Source organism: Cylas formicarius, unplaced genomic scaffold (genome assembly GCF_029955315.1).
Source record: "Cylas formicarius isolate icCylForm1 unplaced genomic scaffold, icCylForm1.1 PGA_scaffold_12__32_contigs__length_19106922, whole genome shotgun sequence".
NCBI classification, from domain to species: Eukaryota; Metazoa; Arthropoda; class Insecta; order Coleoptera; family Brentidae; genus Cylas; species Cylas formicarius.
In genome coordinates, this window is record NW_026844225.1 from 9,111,842 (window position 1) to 9,130,849 (window position 19,008).

At 33.1% G+C, this 19,008-nt stretch overlaps 1 protein-coding gene across 2 annotated transcripts in view; it reads left to right on the top strand.

Moving 5' to 3' along the window:
- LOC132708592 (plexin-B) overlaps positions 1-19,008 on the top strand; it is a 188,126-nt gene that overhangs the window by 53,654 nt on the left and 115,464 nt on the right. Inside the window, exon 3 of one of the 2 annotated variants that reach the window (XM_060680996.1) lies at positions 5,181-5,233. The exons of the other annotated variant lie outside the window; for it this stretch is intronic. The gene's annotated coding sequence lies outside the window, so the exon portion shown is untranslated. The remainder of the gene's footprint in view (positions 1-5,180; positions 5,234-19,008) is intronic. 2 annotated transcript variants of the gene reach the window in all.

Sequence of the window (19,008 nt, forward strand, 5' to 3'; positions counted from 1 at the left end):
TGTAATTTAGATTTTTTATTTTGATGGAATACTCGTCCGCACTATAGAAACAATTTTCAGTAAGCAACTCTCTAATATTTGTGTTGAACAACTCAAATGCCATATGGCAGCATATTGTACAAGTTAATGTTTTAATGATTAATTTTGTCTGCTGTAACAAGTCTATGCTTTGGAACTCTTATAAGATTTTTTGCACGTGTTGGATAACTATGAGACACACCTTGAAATATATTAGTATGTTTGTGAATTTTTAAAAAATTTTGGAGAATATAGATACAGGGCAGTGTTATTATCGTATATTTTTTTAAATATGGAGTACAGCTTAGCCCCAGCAAGAATTCTTATAGCCCTTTTCTGTATCATGAATATTTGCATTCATAGAGTTTCCCCATAATATTCTGCCATGTGATATGTTCGAATGAAATAAAGCATAATACACTTTTATTAGGGCATTTTGGTCTAGGCTCTCCCTAATTTTTCTAAGGACGAATAAGCTGGAAGATAGTTTTTGCTTAAGAGGTAAAATATGATCTTTCCAGTCAAGTCTACTATCAAGTGTAATGCCAAGTAATTTAGCCGACTGCCATTCACCGTTGCATTTATCTAGCGAAAAGTATATTTTTTGGGTTTTGACCGTAATATAAAAATATATAATATATATAATATAATATATATAATATAATATATGTAATATAATATACGGACCATGTAAGGTAAAACTGGCATCGTCCGCAACTAAAGCACATTTGACAGACCCCAAAAAAGGGCATAGATCAGCAACATGCACTATAAAAAATACAGGGCCTAGTACGGAGCCTTGGGGGACCCTACTGGAGACCTTCACCAAATAGGATTTAGGTCTGTCATCGCCCACAAACTGTTCCCTGTCATTTAAATAAGATTGTGTTAGCTTAAGGGTTCCGCCGCGAAATCCATACCTAAACAGCTTCTGTTTAGGAGTGTTCTTTATTACCTACCGAACCCGAGTTTTATTGCCATCGGCAGGTATGGTCTGTTCATAGATATAAGAAAGTGACCAAATGCTTTTGAATGATATTATCCAAGGGTGGTCATTAACATACAATACAACAAGATTATTACCAAAAGTTTCGGAATTTAAATTCAGGTAAAATTGTGGTCCGTAATAGAAAATAATTTTATACCTACTTCTATATATTCTTTGGTTTGGTATACTACTTAGTTTAAGTATATTAGAAATCATTCTTATTTCGTGTGTAATACAGCGTATGTTGAATCGTGTGCGAATTATGCAAAATATGTGCCAGTCTAGTGTATCTTAGGAGATGCTCCCGCCCAAATGTAGAAAACACTATTCTATTGAGACTAACGAAGTTATAAGCAATGTTTATTTGACTCTCATTGAACGTGGTGCCAGCAAGGAAGCATCTTTAGAAGAAACGGCCACATTTACGAAAATTGCAACATCAACTGCATGGGAAATTGTGAATAATCCCATTTCAGCGAGGAAAAAAAGAAGCGATGCTGACAACTTCCATTATTACGGGCAAAAGACTATATAGGGACAGGGGACAGGGACAGACTATATAGCAACAAAAACCAAATAAAAAACAATTGTTTTTAACGTAAATTTGTTTCTAGCGTATTGCTTTTTGTAAAACATTGATTAATAAAAAAATGTTTAAAGAAGAATTGCTTTTGTTTGTTTATTTACTTATCCTTACGTATAGTTTCACCATTTCGAATGAAATTTGATTGTGGCGCGTTATCTATTTAAAAAGAATTTGAATTTTTGGCACTGACATAATAAATGCCTAATATAGGGTATATACCCTGTACTACACGAATTATGCGTTAAATTTGACGTAGAATTTAGAACATATTATGTTCGACGTATGGGAGAATGTTTCTTGAAATGGAATATATGATTTTTATTATTCCATATTTCATCCTTCCACTGTATATGTTTTTTAAAATGTCGTTCTTGTATTATTGTATCACTATTAATATCTACTAAAACTGGAAATATTATTTTGTCTTTTCCCAGACGCAGCCCTGTTTTTCTCTTCGTCGAATAGAATTGTGTAAATATTTTTATTGAGCGCAAGGACACAATGGGAATTTTCCATCACAATATTTGCTCTATTTTATTGAGTATGTCTGTCTCGCCAGGCACTTGGAAATATTAATAAAACAACTATTATACGGTACCTTTCTTTGTATCGATGTTTCTGTTGGTTTTGGTATAGTAAATTTAATATTGATTCGATTTTTTTGGGACATATTTCACACCCAAACCGTTTTATAAGCTCTTTGTTTTGAAATTTAATTTATAATTTTGAACAATAGCGATGTACTCTCGAGTAGTTTATTTTACTTCCCGTACACGTGAAACGAACAGCGAACTAATAAAATATACGTTAGTTGTGGGCGGTGATTTGTGAAATCATATACGGTGCATTATTAGCGGAATAAATTACACGGTAATGGGGAATCTACACCAGTTTCCATCATTAGTAGTTAATTTTGAAGTATAGTGTTCAATAAAATATTGAATAAATGTTGCCCGTGTGTCGCGTGCGAACCAGCCAGATGCGTTTTATTAGACGCGTTTTATTTTTCATAATATCCTTTATTGAATTAATCGAGGCTCAAATTTATGTGGGTCAGTTATCTCGTCGTAAAAGCCCCGGAAGCTTGTCAGATTTTTTGCTACGTTATTCGGTGATTCTAATCCTTTCTATACCAAAACAAAACTAATACGTCGTGAAGATTTAATCCTGTTAGGCATCGCAAAAATGATGAAATAAACCGGTGAAGGGGGACCGACAGTGACGTCGATTTTCGTGTTCTTTGGTCGATGGGATTTTCCCGAGACTAAATAAATTTAAAAAAACTAACCGAGAAAGGGAAACAGCTTTTTGTAATAACGAAATTTATGCGATTAAAAATAATTACGCATTGTTGAATAGTCGACGTTTTAGTCATTGAAATCCCCCAGTCATTTCCTCCCTTGCCGTATCTGGCAACTGGAAAAAGAGATATACTGCTTGTAAATAATAATATCAGAGATACGAGGCTAGCACCAAAATTTCCTGGCCTGACATAGATGCAACTCCAGTATCACGATAAAAATTTGTCTTCTTTTAAATATATATCTTAGTAGGCTGCGAAAAAAAAAATTGAAGTCTTGCGTCAAATAGTTTTTTATTGATAGCATTTTAAACAAGACGTGTCCGAAAAAATGTCGCAAATAACACAAATTGAGTGTAGAGCAGTTAAGTTTTTGACAAAAGAAGGGTTAGCGCGTAAAATTATTAAAGAAAGACTGGATTGTGGGTACGGCCAAAGTTCTCCTTCGGATTCTGAAGTGAAAGAATGTGCAAAACGTTTTCGAATGGGGCAGGAGTCCCTTGAAGATGATTCAAGAACTGGTCAACCAATGGAGATCATAACGGAAGATATTGTTGTGATTGTAAAAGAGGTGGTATTGAGTGATCGACGTTTAAAGGTCAAGGAAATTTCAGAAATTACTAAGCTTTCTGAGTGTTCGTCGAATCCTGCATGATATTTTACGTATGCATAAGGTTAGTGCAAGATGGATTCCTAAAAACCTTTCGGCTATTCAAAAACAACGCCTTGTCGTGTCTGCGCGGTCTTTTGTGTGGGTCGGAACCGCAGCTTGTGATAGAAACTATTGTGACGGGAGATGAAACTATGGTTCTCTATTATGACCCTCTATCGAAAAAAGAATCAATGGAGTGACGTCGTAAGGGTGAAGTACCTCCAAGAAAATTCAGAGTCTGCCAGTCAACAAAAAAGGTGATGGCTACGATCTTTTGAGATTGTGAAGGAATTCTTTTGATAGATTTTAAAGAAGCTAATACCACTGTCAATAATAAATATTACGCAACATTATTACATAAATTGCGAGACTGCATAAGTGTAAAACGTCGAGGAAAACTGATCAGAGGCGTGCGTCTTTTGCACGATAATGCACCTGTCCATACTGCTGGTGTTGCACAAGCTGCCATTTTAGAGTGTGTGGGTTCCAACAGATGTATCATCCTCCCTATAGTCCAGATATGGCCCCCAGCGACTATTATTTGTTTGGATATTTGAATAAGGACTTACGTGGACGGCGGTTTAACGACGAAGTTGAGTTAAAAGAGGCTGTTTTAGCACTTTTTTCAGACAAACCAGGGATTTAAGGGATTGAGTTGTTAATAAAGAGATGTAATAAGTTGAGAGGAATTATATTGAAAAATAATACTTTGTTTCTTTCATATTCAGGCCGGGAAATTTTGCCGCTGCCCTCGTATAACGTAATATAGGTATTTGTGACCCCGTAACAACTACTTTAGAGTGATTCTTTGTTAAACTTTCAAATAAACTTCCACAGGCTACTGTAATACTTTTTATAAAACTTCCTGCTGACTTCTTCAGAGCTTGACTGAAACTGGCTCGAATTTTACTCTGTACCTGCTTATATATTGCTTGAGGGGGCGGAGCTAAATGAGGGACATAAACACCGTCTTTGATGACTGATTCCCGTATTGTGGACGGGTAACGACCTGAGTCGCGTCGCAGTTAAGGTTGTTAGGTTGCTTGTAAATTTTGTTCGATAAAACTAAAATTCTTGCATGTAATCAATTCTTCTACCAACGAAAAATCCGAGAGCCTATTGAAATCTATAAGCAACCTAACAATCTCAGGTCTGTACCTGTCCCCAATTTCGGAATCAGTCATCAGAGACAGCGTTTATGCCCCTCAATTAGCTCCGCCCCTCAGTTAGGTTTTTGTGTATTTTATTATTTGGTTTATATATTTAGATTGATCTCCAAAACACTAGTTATCTGTGGGGCACCTAACTTTCTGTATCTTTTGTAGTTTACTGTAATAATAAGTATTGTACACATAGATCTTCTGCAAAAATTGCCAAGACATGCAAGATGTATCATCTTAAAATGAAACCTTGCCCTATTCGCTGTCTCTCTGTCTGTCAACATACATTTATTTTTATATTCATAAACACATAATTCTCATCACATCTCATCCATCTAATTATTTATTATCGCTGGCGAACAACTTTTAAGGTTAAATTTACTGATCTTACCAAAGTAAAAATTCCTGGCAATATTTAAAAGACTTTAATTTTACATTGCGCACAACTTACTTTGCTTTTTTTTCTTCATTTCCAGGTAAACACCCGTCTCAATAAACGAACGATGGCACTGTTCTCTGTGATTTTATGGTAAGCATATCGAAATATCGTAAAAGCTTTTCTCTGTTCCCTATTTTAAAATACCCGATTATACTAGCATCAAAGGTGCGTAAAGTGCCACTTTGGACATTTCTTGTACTTTAGTCACGTGCCTGGGAGCGGTGGATGTTTTCGGTATGTTTTAGACACGATATTTTCTCTCAGTTTTGCAAAAATATACCCAAAAATTAAAAAGGCGTTTATCAAACTTGGCGCACGATTTACTATTATGTGGCCGAGTCGAATGAAGATTTAAATTATTAACTACACGTATAAACTTATTAGCGGCATTTAGAATTCGAATGCCGGATATCTCGCGATGTGATCAGTCAAACAAATCGTTGAAGCGCGTTAGAGATAGATGCCTCAAGACTTTCCGAAGTAACTCGAAACCATCCGTTAAAGTCTAACTCGTAAATCAAGGCACAAAATAATTTAAACGAGACACGAAAACAACACCACAAACGCCGTGATTTTTATTGGCTCTCTATAGGTGGCACCCCCGATGAATCCGAATCGTGATTTATTTACATATTTTTGACGCGATAAACGACAATAAAAATTCAAATAAAACTTCGAAATTATTACGCAACGATGTCCATTAAACGAAATTTATGAGGGCACCGGCGAAGATAAAGCGGCATCGTATGTTTCCACTTAAGGAAAACCGTCGGATAGATCGTCTGACAAATATCAATGGGGTATTATTAAATTTTAACTAATCTTCGTTATTTATTCGTCATATATCAACGCACAAACTCGAATAATTCTACACAATTGTAGCCCGTAAAAGAAAGGACTTTATAAATTATATAAGTAGAAGGGTATATTTAATTTCTAATATTTATGCTTAAAATGGTCGATTCTTGCGATAGGTGAAATTGCCTGGTGCCGAAACTCGAAAGGCCATATGTAATTATTATGGATGATGCACGATCATTCTACATTTAGCGCACCTACGAGAAAAGAAAAAATTACCAGTAAGGTAATTAATTAAGCAGAACATGCTCTAAAATGTACGTTAAAAATTGTCAAAAATTACAAAACAAACTTGTTGTATGCTACAGACGAAATAATTGCTGAAATGGGTATGGGCTTAGTGCAAAATATTTTGTAATAAAAATATTGTAAGTGAGGCAATACACGATGATACTGCAGTAGTATCTGTTTGGAAGGCAGCTCTCCAGATAGTTACGAAAGAAAATTGGGTTAGTTGTCTGACACATACAGAAAATATAATAAAATAATACTGGGAAAAAGAGAATGCACTTGATATAACGGTATAATACGACCAAAAATATAGTGCATTTATTGCTTTGACGTTTTTAGTATTTTACAATACCTTTGCCGTAAACCTTCGTAGGACCGTGGTAAAAGCCATCCCAATGAATGTTTATTCTGCCCAAGATGGACCTTAATGAATATTTGTTTAAATTTGATTAAGCATTTGATGCTGCGGGGTATTTTAATAAGCAGAAGCGTGTATTTTAACATCAGGTAATATGTATCGTATTTAAGAGTTTAATCTAAATTGCAATATGTTCTGTATATATTACGGAGGTATTTGTCTGTGATCCTTCCAGTAAGTACGTATTTATGTACCTGATTCTCGAGCTTTGAACCTTCCAGGCTGTTTTCACTGAATAGTTCAAAGGGTAAGGGTAAGTACCTGGACTCTATCTAGTTTATAAATAATCCATTTTTGTCTTTTACGCCTGTCGATTAACAACATTCTTCTTGTATTTTTGTGTATTCTACATAGTTCTTCGATTTGTAAATGAATGTTTACAATTTTATAATTCAGAAGAGGAAGTAGGACTAGCAATAAAAACAAGTGACGTTACCAAACTTCCGAAGTCAACTGTAGAAAAACTGTTGCAAAAGAGATAGTCGAGAGGAAAGTGGGAGAAGATGATGGTACTTCGCGAGTTTTTAAAGAGCAACAGGGAAATCTAATTAGGGGTGTAATCTACGAAGCTTATAATGTGAACAGTGTTTTAATCCTAGAAGTACTGCTTGAAGAAGTGTAGTAGAATGTATATTAATAATTTTGCTATATAAAAATGTAATGAAACAGAACATAATAAATTGTTACTTTCGACTAATTTTTTTTATCTGCATGTTTCAAGAATTGCTCGGCGAGAAAGATTGAACACATACTTATATCCCGATTTTTAGTGTAGGTAGATAAATTCCTAGGAGGGTCCTGGAATGGTTACGGCAGGGTGTTCTATAAGGGGTTTTGGAGTAAAAAACGGTAGAGAAATTTAATCACGAGGTCTGTTGTAAAAGCACTATATTTCTCTGCCAAGTATACCACCACTTCTTATTAATGTAGACGAAGGATCATTTTCTGGTAGTAGCACTTCCATCGTAAATACAAATTAAGTATGGTATACTGGCTTTGCAAATTATATTTTGTACGGTATGACATATATATTTTTTAATTTTCGGATATTTTTTGGTGATGTTTTAATTTTTATTAGTTTTCGGACAATGGTCAAATTATCATAATTTTTTCATGTAGATTCACCTACTTAAATATGTGCATACCATTAAGGAACGCTATTTATTATTATATAAAGAAAACACGAAACCATCTCTGAGTATGGGCGCAATAGTTAAATTAATATGTGCCAAGTACAACTGATTCTGTCTCTCTTACCCTCAAGTAATATAATCCTGTGTCGGTTATTGCTTAGTCGAAATTGCTGACGTTTCGTCTAAGCAAAAACCGGCGCAGGAGGAATCCATAAGATTTGTAAAAAGCATTACAGTAGCCTGTGGAAGTTTCTTTGAAAAATTAATATAATCGTTATCATTACTGACGTCTGTGTGGCATTCATCAGATAGACATTTAGCGCGGAACAACATCTGTTCAAGTATAAGTCCAAGCAAGATGAACAATATATCACAAATCGTACCGACTATACCATTAGATCGGTTGCTTGAGATATTTAGGTGTTGAGTTTTATCAAGATTCAATTTTCTTTTATCTCATTTTTATTTTTGTCAGAGGTTAAATCTGTTGTATTATCTTTATACAGTACTCACTTAATTGGAGAGATGAGTAAGTTAATATCATTAATTTAGATTTATTTATCGACCCAAAATTATTATATCAAATGTTGGAAATACATCTTTACTAGTGGATTGCTACATCGCTTTGTTTTATTCTATTTTGAATGAACTAATTCAAGATTACGTCCATCTCTGTGATAAATCATAATATAATTAAAGAAACAAGTTAACTTCACACGAAATAGGAGAATTATGCAAACGTTTCTGACCTCAATACTTTCAAAATATCGAGAAGTCAATCTAAGCGTTTAATTCGAAGTGATTTAGAAGCTTTGTGAACTACATTGAAAATGAAATTCCTTACAACCACAAAAAGTTTTGCCAACTTGTGTCAGTTAAAAGTTACTCCTCTGGCCCGCATGAGATCGTTAATAATGAGTCGGAGATATGTGACCTCTCTGAGATCTGTAATTTGTTTGCGAAGTTCTTTGAAAGCAAATTTTGCTCCAGCTCATACGCCGAGCAACGGTGCCTTGAGCAATTATTTAATCGATCACTGACGTTGATGATTTAGTAAAATGTTTTCAGCATAGCAAATACTGTTTGTATGCTGACGTCAAAATTTTCAGACAAACTTCTTCCGACTGCTTTAAATTACGGGAAAATATTCAGTCCTTTTTATCGTACATCGAAAAATGCTGTATTATATCTTTTACTAGAAATCGGGTTCCTATTCACTTCTGTCGATAATAGCACGCTGAAAAGAGTAACAGAAGTGAGAAAGGGGTATCTGAGGGATATTGGACCAGAAGTTATTTTTTCAATTTCACATCAATACCGTCATATCATCCGGTTTTCAAATGCTAGCCAAGTAAAGATATGCTGAGAGCTGAAGACTTTGCCTGCTTAGACCTCCACTTGTCCACAATTTCACATAATTCCTAATTCTTTAAGGAAGATACTCACTGCTATTTTTGGATCGACACTCGTTATCTAATTCGTAATCTTTTCTTGACTTTACTTATTTAAGGTATACTAAAAAATAAATTAATAAATAAATAGAAACTTCTATATTCTATTTATGAATAAATAAATAGAATAAATTTAAAAAAAAAATGTATAAGATTCGTGGACTCAATTCAAAGATTTTGTTATTTTTTTCTCTTTTTCGTATTGTTGTTAACTAAGTTGTGCATCATATACTTCTATTCTAATTCTTACTAGGTTTAACCTGGTCGTGTCCCAAAGAGCATATAAATAAATAAATAAATTAACACAAAATCTTGAATTGAATGTGATTTTAAGCGAAAAATACCTCATCTTATATTGGTTGCTTCGTAAAGCGTGATTATCATGGGAGAATTTAACACATGCAGATATCGATCATTTTTTTTAGAATTCATTCAATAAATTTGCTTGAAAATGTTATCTCTCTTTAGTGGTCTGGATGTCTTTAGTTAACATCGTCCGGATATGATTAATAATTCCGACCTTCGATTTCAATCTTCTGATCGCTGACTGCGGTGTTGTTGGTATATAAAAAAGCGAATCTCTAAGTGAATGAGATTTAGAACTTCAAAGTTTTTTATAATGTCTTCTGTTACTCATACTTAGTAGGTATTTTATGGATTGTATGAGCGTTCAATATGCAGCCATTATTTCGTATTGAACAATAATTCACGCCAATGCACATTAAAATACAATTGTTAAAAGTAGCCACAAATATCTATTAAGGTTCGTTAATAACTAGCGTGGGACGTTGATTGAGTTTACGGTGTGGCGTTTATGGGTCTACCAACAATGTTTCGAGCCTATTAAATGGCGCGTTGAGTTTAACCAAACCCTTTTCGATGGTTTTGAAAGTAATAATCATAAGTTAAATTTCTCATTGATTATTTACTTTGCCACTAAGTGATGTTTGAAAACGTATACAGCGTTAAATTCAACCTACAGCTTAAGGTGAATTTCCAGGGGTAAACCCCAGAGGGGAAAAGTGTCCAGTGTAACCCCTCACCGTAATTCCTTATATGCTTATATAATTCCTTGGGATTCCTCTAAAATTATTTATGAAATTCATCCATAATGCACCTCGATGAATTCAAATTCTTCCCCTAAAATGCGATTCCCGGTATTTTAACTTATTGTAATAATAATTAGTATTAATTAATCGCTGACTTTTTATTTAGATTTTTTTGTTGTTTTATGTAACGAAAACCTAAATAAGTGTCAAATTAATAGCCGCACAATGTGTTTTTTTTTGTTAGTTGATATCTTGAACACCGGTGAATATGTTTGTTACTTTAAGATGCCACACAGATATGTCCAACAGTACATCTTGACTGAAATTTTACATTTACGTATTTACACATTTTTTTAAAGATGTATATAAATGTATATTTACATCTAAGGGTGGAAAATTACATTAAATATGTAATTACAAACTGCAAACATAGTTTCATAATAGTGTAATAAAGTGTATTTACAAAGTTTTATTTAGGAGTACTTTTTCATAATTTATATACATAGAAGTTCTTTTTCAAAATCAATATTTAAAATAATGTTGTATATGTAACATAATAGAACTTTACAAAAACATGTTTTTTTTTTACTTAGCTGTGCAACTTTTTCAATAAAATTCAGAATATACACGTATTTTCTTCACTTTAGAGGACAGGTGGTTTCTTGCTGCATCACGTGACATTCGTTAATGTGATTGTTACATTTAATTTGAATTTTCTCGTATTATTTTATATTTTTACGAAGTAACTTTTAATTTTATGGTAAAGAAAAATAGAATAGGAGTGTTTTTACTTGATCTACTGTAAATTCTTTTGTATAAATTATCTAAGCTGCGATTAAAGAAAAAAGTAAAATTTCCTTTATTTTTATCAGTGTAGACAGTAGACATGAAAAACGATTTTCGGGTTGAAATTTTTGGAAGAAAATCATATTTAATTTGAATTTTCCCATAGTATTTTATATTTCTACAAAGTACCTTTTAATTATGTTGTAAATTTAAATAGGCTAGGAGTGTTTTTGCATGAACTATCTTAATACTTTTTTTAAATTCTGTTTTATAAGTACTCTAAGCTGCAAGTAAAAACATAATTTAAAATTATCTCTGCTTTTATCAGTACAAACAGTAGAAAAGTAGAAAACGATTGTCGGGTTGGAATTTTTGGAAAAAAATCACTTTTAATTTGAATTTTCCCATTTGATTTTATATTTTTACATTTTTAAATTTTAATTTTATTGTAAATGTAAATATGCTAGGAGTGTTTTTACATGAACTGCCGTAACTCATTTTTTAAATTTTTGTTGTATAAATACTCTTAAGCTGCGAGTAAAGAAAAAATAATGTAAAAAAACCTCTATTTTTATCAGTGTAGACATTAGAAAAGTAAGTATAGTATGAAAAACGATTGTCGAGTTGAAATTAAAAAAAAATCTCATTTAATTTAAATTTTCCCATATTATTTTATATTTTTACAAAGTAACTTTTAATTTTATTGTAAATTTAAATAGGCTAGTGGTGTTTTTACATGAACTTCCGTCATTCCTTTTTTTATTTCTGTTGTATAAATACTCTAAGCTGCTAGTAAAAAAAGGTAAAATTGCCTCTATTTTTATCAGTGTAGATAGTAGAAAAGCAGGTAAAAATCACTTTTAATTTTAATTTTCCCATAGCATTTTATCTTTTTGCAAAGTAAATTTTAATTCTATTTTAAATTTAAATAGGTTATTTTTTTTAATTCTGTAAAAAATAATGTAAAATTACCTTTATTTTTATCCGCTTAGGCATTAGAAGTAGGTGAAATATGAAAAACCCTGTAGTTATGGAACGTTAGTTTAGTTTTTACAGAATTTTGAAATCGGTCTAAAATTTTAGTTTACCCGTTTCGCGCATTCAGCAGTTCATTTTCCGTTATTCCCAAATTTCCTCGTCGATTTTCTAGGGTGGTTTACACCTCACTCGCTTCTCTGCGTTACGAGTTGTTAGGGTAGGTGATGTTGGAACCGGAGGCTCAATACGGCGTGAATTTTTTTCATTCGTCAGCTCGAGAGCCATTAAAAATATGGGCGATTCTATCAGCATCTGGCGATTAATTAAAAATAACCGGTAGAATTTTCAGACCAAACTGGGGGACGACAAAGCCTATAAAATATGTAACGTTGGTGGCGGTGTTTCAAACTTTTCGAACATCCGTTAAAAATTCAAGATAAAGTTCTCCTCAGCAAACATCCGTATTAGTTGTGAATTAATGATGATTCGTAATGTATCACGACGTAACTTAAACTTATTCCCGAGCGGTTAGTCGTCGGTAGGTTTCCGCCCTTCTGCCGGAATCTTCCCTAAATCCCAAGTATATGCGAGACATCGACTACTACTACATCTGTAAATGTTGATCTTTGGGTCGATGCATTTTTAAACACCGACTCAAATTTAGGTGGAAAACGGGATGACATTTAATCGTCCTGGGAGATAAACGAATTGATATTTTGCACTTCGATGTCTCCGATTTTCGCCGAAATAACAAAGGAAATTATTTCGTGAATGCAGTTCCTTTGATGCTCATTAAAGTTTAATTCAAGTGGAATTATTAAATGTATGATAAATTAGAATAAATACTAATTAATAAGTTCGTATCGACATTTGATCCCGCCATAGAAGGGATCAACATTATATCAACACCGAGATCGTATCGTCATGTTTGGCTATGAAAGGTATGGTGTTTATATAACCCACGTTATTTTTAAGAATACAGTGAACTCCGGTTATAAAGTACCCTCTAGGGACCACCAAATGAGTACTCTATAAGCGGAAGTATATATTTTTATTTTATATAAAAATAGAAAATTACACTAATATAGAAATAAAGAAATTACCTAAACTAAAAACTTTACAACATACAAGTTAAAATACATACTTCATTCTTTTTGAGTAAATAAATCGTTGTTTTTGCTTGTTAATAGCATCAGTTACAGTTCAGTTCAGTAGATTGTAAAAAATTTGTAAACATTTTAGCGACACAAAGCGCTTCAGAATAACTTGGTACTTCTTCCTGTTGAGCATTATCATCGCTTTCATGACCAGAGCTTTGGAGATCATTTGGCTGTACTACTTCAGCAATAATATCATTATCCATTAATAATTCCGTTGTTATTAAATTTTCATCAATAGTTAGGGAGCTATCGAGCTCAGGAAAATGCATTTCAATGTTGGTTAGATCTAGGTTGCTATTGCGCAACCAATTAATTAGGGCAACCTCCCTGTCGTCGCCGTCATTATTTTTGTACTTCTCGAATCATCATAGTCTGGATCAAACTCATCTTCCAATTTTATCAGACCTCCGTGTCGAAAGCAGTTTGAAATAGCGGTTGAAGTAACATCATTCCAACATTGTGCAAGTAATTTTATGGAGTCTAGGATAGTGATGAAAGGTTCTTTATTTTCAAATAAAGTAATATGTCTTACGGCATTTTATTATGCCCTTATTCATTGGTTGGACGACTGAGGTGCTATTTGGAGGCAACAACTCTAATCTGGTATTTGAAAGGATTAGATTTTTTGGATGAGCTGCACAATTGATCCCAATAATTTTGTTTGTTCACATTTTTCATGCATCCTCGGTCCTTCATATTTATCAGTAACAAGAAGTTTCCATTTTCGCTTTCCGTCATATTTGCAACGGTGTACCACAACTTCGACTGCTTGCCACCCAAATACTTTTCTGTTCTAAATTTAAGGGTACGATCTGGAGTCATCTTGTAAAATAGCCCGGCCTCGTCACCATTGAAAATATCCTCAGAGCTGTAATTTTGTGCAGTAAACTTATCCTCTAACCAGTTCAGCTGTGCTGAACATCTCCTGCTTCACCAGAACATTTTCCGACGTTTAGGTTGTGATGAACTTTAAAACGTTCTAGCCAACCTGTAGAACAACTAAAATCGTCACCCTGTAACCCCCTGGCTAATTCTTCGGCTTTCGATTTCAGAACTGGACCACTTATTGCAATATTTTGAGATCTTCGAACCTTCGTAAAAGAGCTTTATCTACATCTGACCGTACAAGATTTTAATTTTTTTTAATCCTGTGCGATTTGCAGTCACTTTCTTGATCTTTTCGCGATTACTCCAAGTTGTGTTGTTGTTTTTGCCAATTTCGTTTGTTTAGCAATTTCCGCCTTACCGACGCCACTCTCAATCCTTCTGATATTCTCTATCTTTACATTTACAGTTAAAGACTTGCACCGATCCAACATTTTAACCATTAAACTAGCGGATCTTTCCATAAAGTGGAAACTCTCTGCCGAACAGGCACCTGATTACTGAATAATCACTGATTTTTCCGGATAACCACCGCTCGATAATCCGGTTTTAGCGTATACTCGTACTTTATAACAAGAACTGGTACTTTATAACCGTAGTAGAACTTATATATATGGTACGTAATATCCAATGAAAAATCAAGAGTATTTGAGTTGACTGTATAAATAAAAAATTGTATTGTATTATAGAATATAATTGCGAAAAAATGACCTGCCAGTCTGTAATTAGTGCGCGTAGTCGTGGTATTTTGCTGGTTTTCTTGACATTCAGCCATAATCTGATACTAATATTTCCATGTAGTCGGCTATCGTTCCTATCCTATCGTATGGTTATTGCAAATTTGTATATTGGCATCAGGTCAGATGGCGTTCAATGTTGTTATAAGTTCTTGAGTACTGAAGAAAATTTTTAAGTGTTTGGAATTGTCATGGAATTGTAATGCATTTTTACCTTTTTACTTTTACTCTCATATATTGAAATTAAAGTCGAGGTTGATAATACAGTCTACAGTGATTTTGATTTCCAAAAAACGCGTCATCTTTTTTATAGCGCTCTATATCTTAATTATGTTATTTTATTGATATACATACATCTGACATGAATATATTTTTTTCTGAAATTAAATGTGATTTGGGAACAGTGGACAATATTAGATTTCTCTCCAAGCAACAGAGTTGGGGCAGAAGTGTCAATACAGCGTTAGTTGTTGTAGTCTTCGTTGTTTCGTGTTTCTAGTGTTTTAGAACGTATAAATATGGAAAGAAGAGATTGTGTGAACAATCGAAATAACTTTTGTTTTATCTGTGGTTGTTGTCGTAGTAAAGCAAAGGCAAACTATAACTTCTTTTGTGAAAAATGTATTGGAGTAGTTTAAAAGGATAACGAAATAATAACGACCTGGCCTCGTTTCCCGTTACACATTCGGTAGATTTAAACGTACGAAAATTAAGAACTTCTTTTGAAGAAAATAAAGTACCAAGAAGATCAGTGCATGCTTTGGGGTGGCCTTAAAGGGCTATGCATGACGACAGGGAGGTTATACAAAATGTCCATGCTTTATTTGTGAGTGGAATAGTCTGGCAAGAGATAGACATAGAATGGTCTTCTGGAACACACCTGGTAGCAAAAATGTATTAGGAGATAGCTTAGTTCACTCCGAAAAAAATTTTACTGCCTCCTTACTGCAGTTTGTTGCTGTTGTTCAAAATATGCACTTTCATCGTCTAGGTTGTAATATGAGTTTGAAAGTGCATTTCCTGTTTTCACACTTGAACTCTCCTGAAAATCTTGGAGCAGTTAGCGAAGAACAGGGAGATAGGTTTCACCACGACATTAAAGAAATGGAACTGCGGTACCAAAGCAGATGTTAAAACGGGATATGCCCTTAAAAACACACATCGGAATATCCGAACAAGTCGGCTTTCGGGATAAAAGACGAAGATTTAATTGAAAAAAGTCTGAGTACTTTTTTTTCACTTTTTTATAAACTAGGATTCCACTTTTTTACTGAATAAAAAAATAAATTATTTTAGAAATGTCGTTTGTTTTTCTTTAATATTTGCATAAAAACTTTACATGTGACAAATAAATGCATAGAATTTTCGAAATCAGCCTACCAAAATTATATAAAATCCGTTTTTAAAGTAAAAGTATCTGTCAAAAAGTTTAGTTTTGTAGACCTGTGTAATTTATCTGATCATGGACGGCATTGGGATTACAATAACCCGTTAGGGGAGGTTTGACGGATGAGACCTATACCTCTTCACACCACTTTTGCCTATTTCTAATACGATTAAATAACCTATTACCTATTTGGCATATTTTAATTAATTTGAACTTCATTGCCTCCCCTTTCTGACAATTTTATATTTAGGATTGCCCAGCTAATATTGTTAAATACCGTTTCTAGTATTCAAATGGAGTCTAAGAAATTGTTACAAACTTCTCGGTCGTTTGTGACATCTAAGCTTCGTAGCTTCTGAACTTAGAAACCTATTTAAGTTCGTCGTCTTTCATCAATTATTTTGATTACTTCGAACTAATACATCAAGGAAATGGCAACAACCCGTATATAAAATTGGTACTGGGGAATTGTCCATTTAAACTTTTCGGAAATATTTCCAAATTGCGGGTTTTTGACGTTGAAAATATTGAAGGCAGGAGCAACATGCCTGTATCTTAAGTAAATGCTTCGTCTTTAAGCTTGCTTTCTGTTGAAAATGGTTGACGTTTCTATATACAGATTTTGCAAAGTTTGTACTGCAACAAATTCCTTTATTTCTGCAAATTGAGTACTCATTTGTTTTATTGAATTTTAGAATGCCGTTTATTCCCTTTTTAGCATTTTCGTAAGTTTTAGTTTTCTCGCCTAGATATTATTAAATTTTAATTGTAGCGCGAAGTTTTTGTTCCAAAATTATTAAGTTTTTTAAATTAAATAACTAGAGTTTTTAATTAGCAAAGGTTCCCGACAGAAGAAAATTTTGTTTTAATTAGGAAGTTTGGTTAAAAGAAATATTCCTGGAAGGAATGGAACTAATAATAAGTTTTGACGCTGTTTTTAATGACAAAATCTTAAAGAAAAATAATCGAAGTACCTCGCTCTAAATATAATATTTTAATGTATTTCGGAAACTTCAGTGAAAAACTTTTGAAGTAAAACTAATCTATACATTTTTTTTAAAGAATAATTCTTAAGACATTTCATTAAAAATAATAAAGGTTTTAAATAAATAAAATTGTAATACCACATTAAGTAAATGTTTTAATTAAAAATGGATACTGTAGCAAAAAATGCAATAACATTGACGGGATCTGGTAATAGAAAAGTGCAGTGACTTCAGTTAATAGACTTTTCGGAATTGTGGAAGTTTCCCTTCCTATACGAATTAAAATAATTTTTGTCTGTATTTCAAGAAATGTAAAAATAATTTCCGGAACACATGGTTTTAAATCATTTAACATAGTTCAACGGAATCCTTTTAATGTTCATCATTTCTTAGGACGACTAACTATAACTGTAAAAGTGGAAATTTAAACATTCTCACTTTATTGCCAAAACTAACAATAAAATCTCTGACACTCCGCGTTCCGTTTGATTAATATGAAAGTTTTATTTCGCCCCCATAAACACGAGCTAGTAGGAAAACATGCAATAATGAACAGTTAAAATTAGATGGGTACACTGCGAGGAACTAAAACGCGCGGCATTGGCGTTAGTTCGAGACAAATAAACCAAAGTGTCCAATTTATTTCGAAATAAATGAACATTTACAGCATGTACCGGATGTGAAGGAACTCCCATTATTACGTACTAGTGCCCTGATGATGGCTTCCTCGCCAAACGAAACTCCGGACACAATTCTAATTAATTGCCATTGTCTGTAGCGTATCAAAAAACCACGCAGATATTTAAGTTCCTGTTTCAATCCTCTATGTGCTACTTTCTACTAAAGTTATTGCCTTTTTCCAATTTGCTACATCTTAAAATTGCATAAAGGCAATTTTGACGATCTAAGAGTATATTGTAGAGTCGTATTGTCATATATAGATGTGCTCTAGCTTAAGCCGTCATGGAAAGCTGTCAGAAAACATATTATTAATTTAGGTAAGTACTCGTGGATGAAAAATTATTGAACTGCTTTTACTTGATGAAAATCCATTTAACAAAATAATTAAGAACTAACAGTTCAGTTTTTCACGAAATTATCTATATTCACATGAACATTGTTTCGACAACACCGTGTCTTTATCAAATTTAATATTTAGAAATTACCTGCTACTATATATACCGAAAAATTACAATAAAACCTTAATTAATGTTGTGAGAATTTAAGTTCAATAATGGAGATGTATATAAATCTAATTGATCGTTAAGCAATAAATTTGAATGTCTCATTTTGTTAATCTCCATGGGTTCCAGTAAATTTAATACTTTTTGTGGCTGTATGTAAAATATCAAAATTGTCGTCAAAAATGTGTTTTTCTGTGTTTAAGTGTGTATCATAATTAGAATCTAGACTATTGGCTTTAAACTCTCTTTTATATCCGTTAATGCGTTTCTTGAAGGATCTACCTGTTTGTCCAACATACATTTTAGGACACGATCCGCATTTCAACCGGATTTTTGAGATTTTAGACATTTCGTTTTATTGTTTTTAAAAAATGGTCCTATTGTGTTGTTAGTTCTGAAAGCTATTTTTAAACCACATTTTGATAAATGTTTTGAAACTTTTTCACTTGGTTCTCCTATGTATGTAATTGTTTTAAATTGTTCGTGTTCTGTATTAGGTTTCGGATAAATAGAATTTACTGTTGTCTGGATTTGTTTTTTATTTATAATTTTATCGATAATGGACGGATTGTAGCCGTTGTTCAGTGAAATTTGTTTAATAATATTAAGTTCTTTGTTGTAA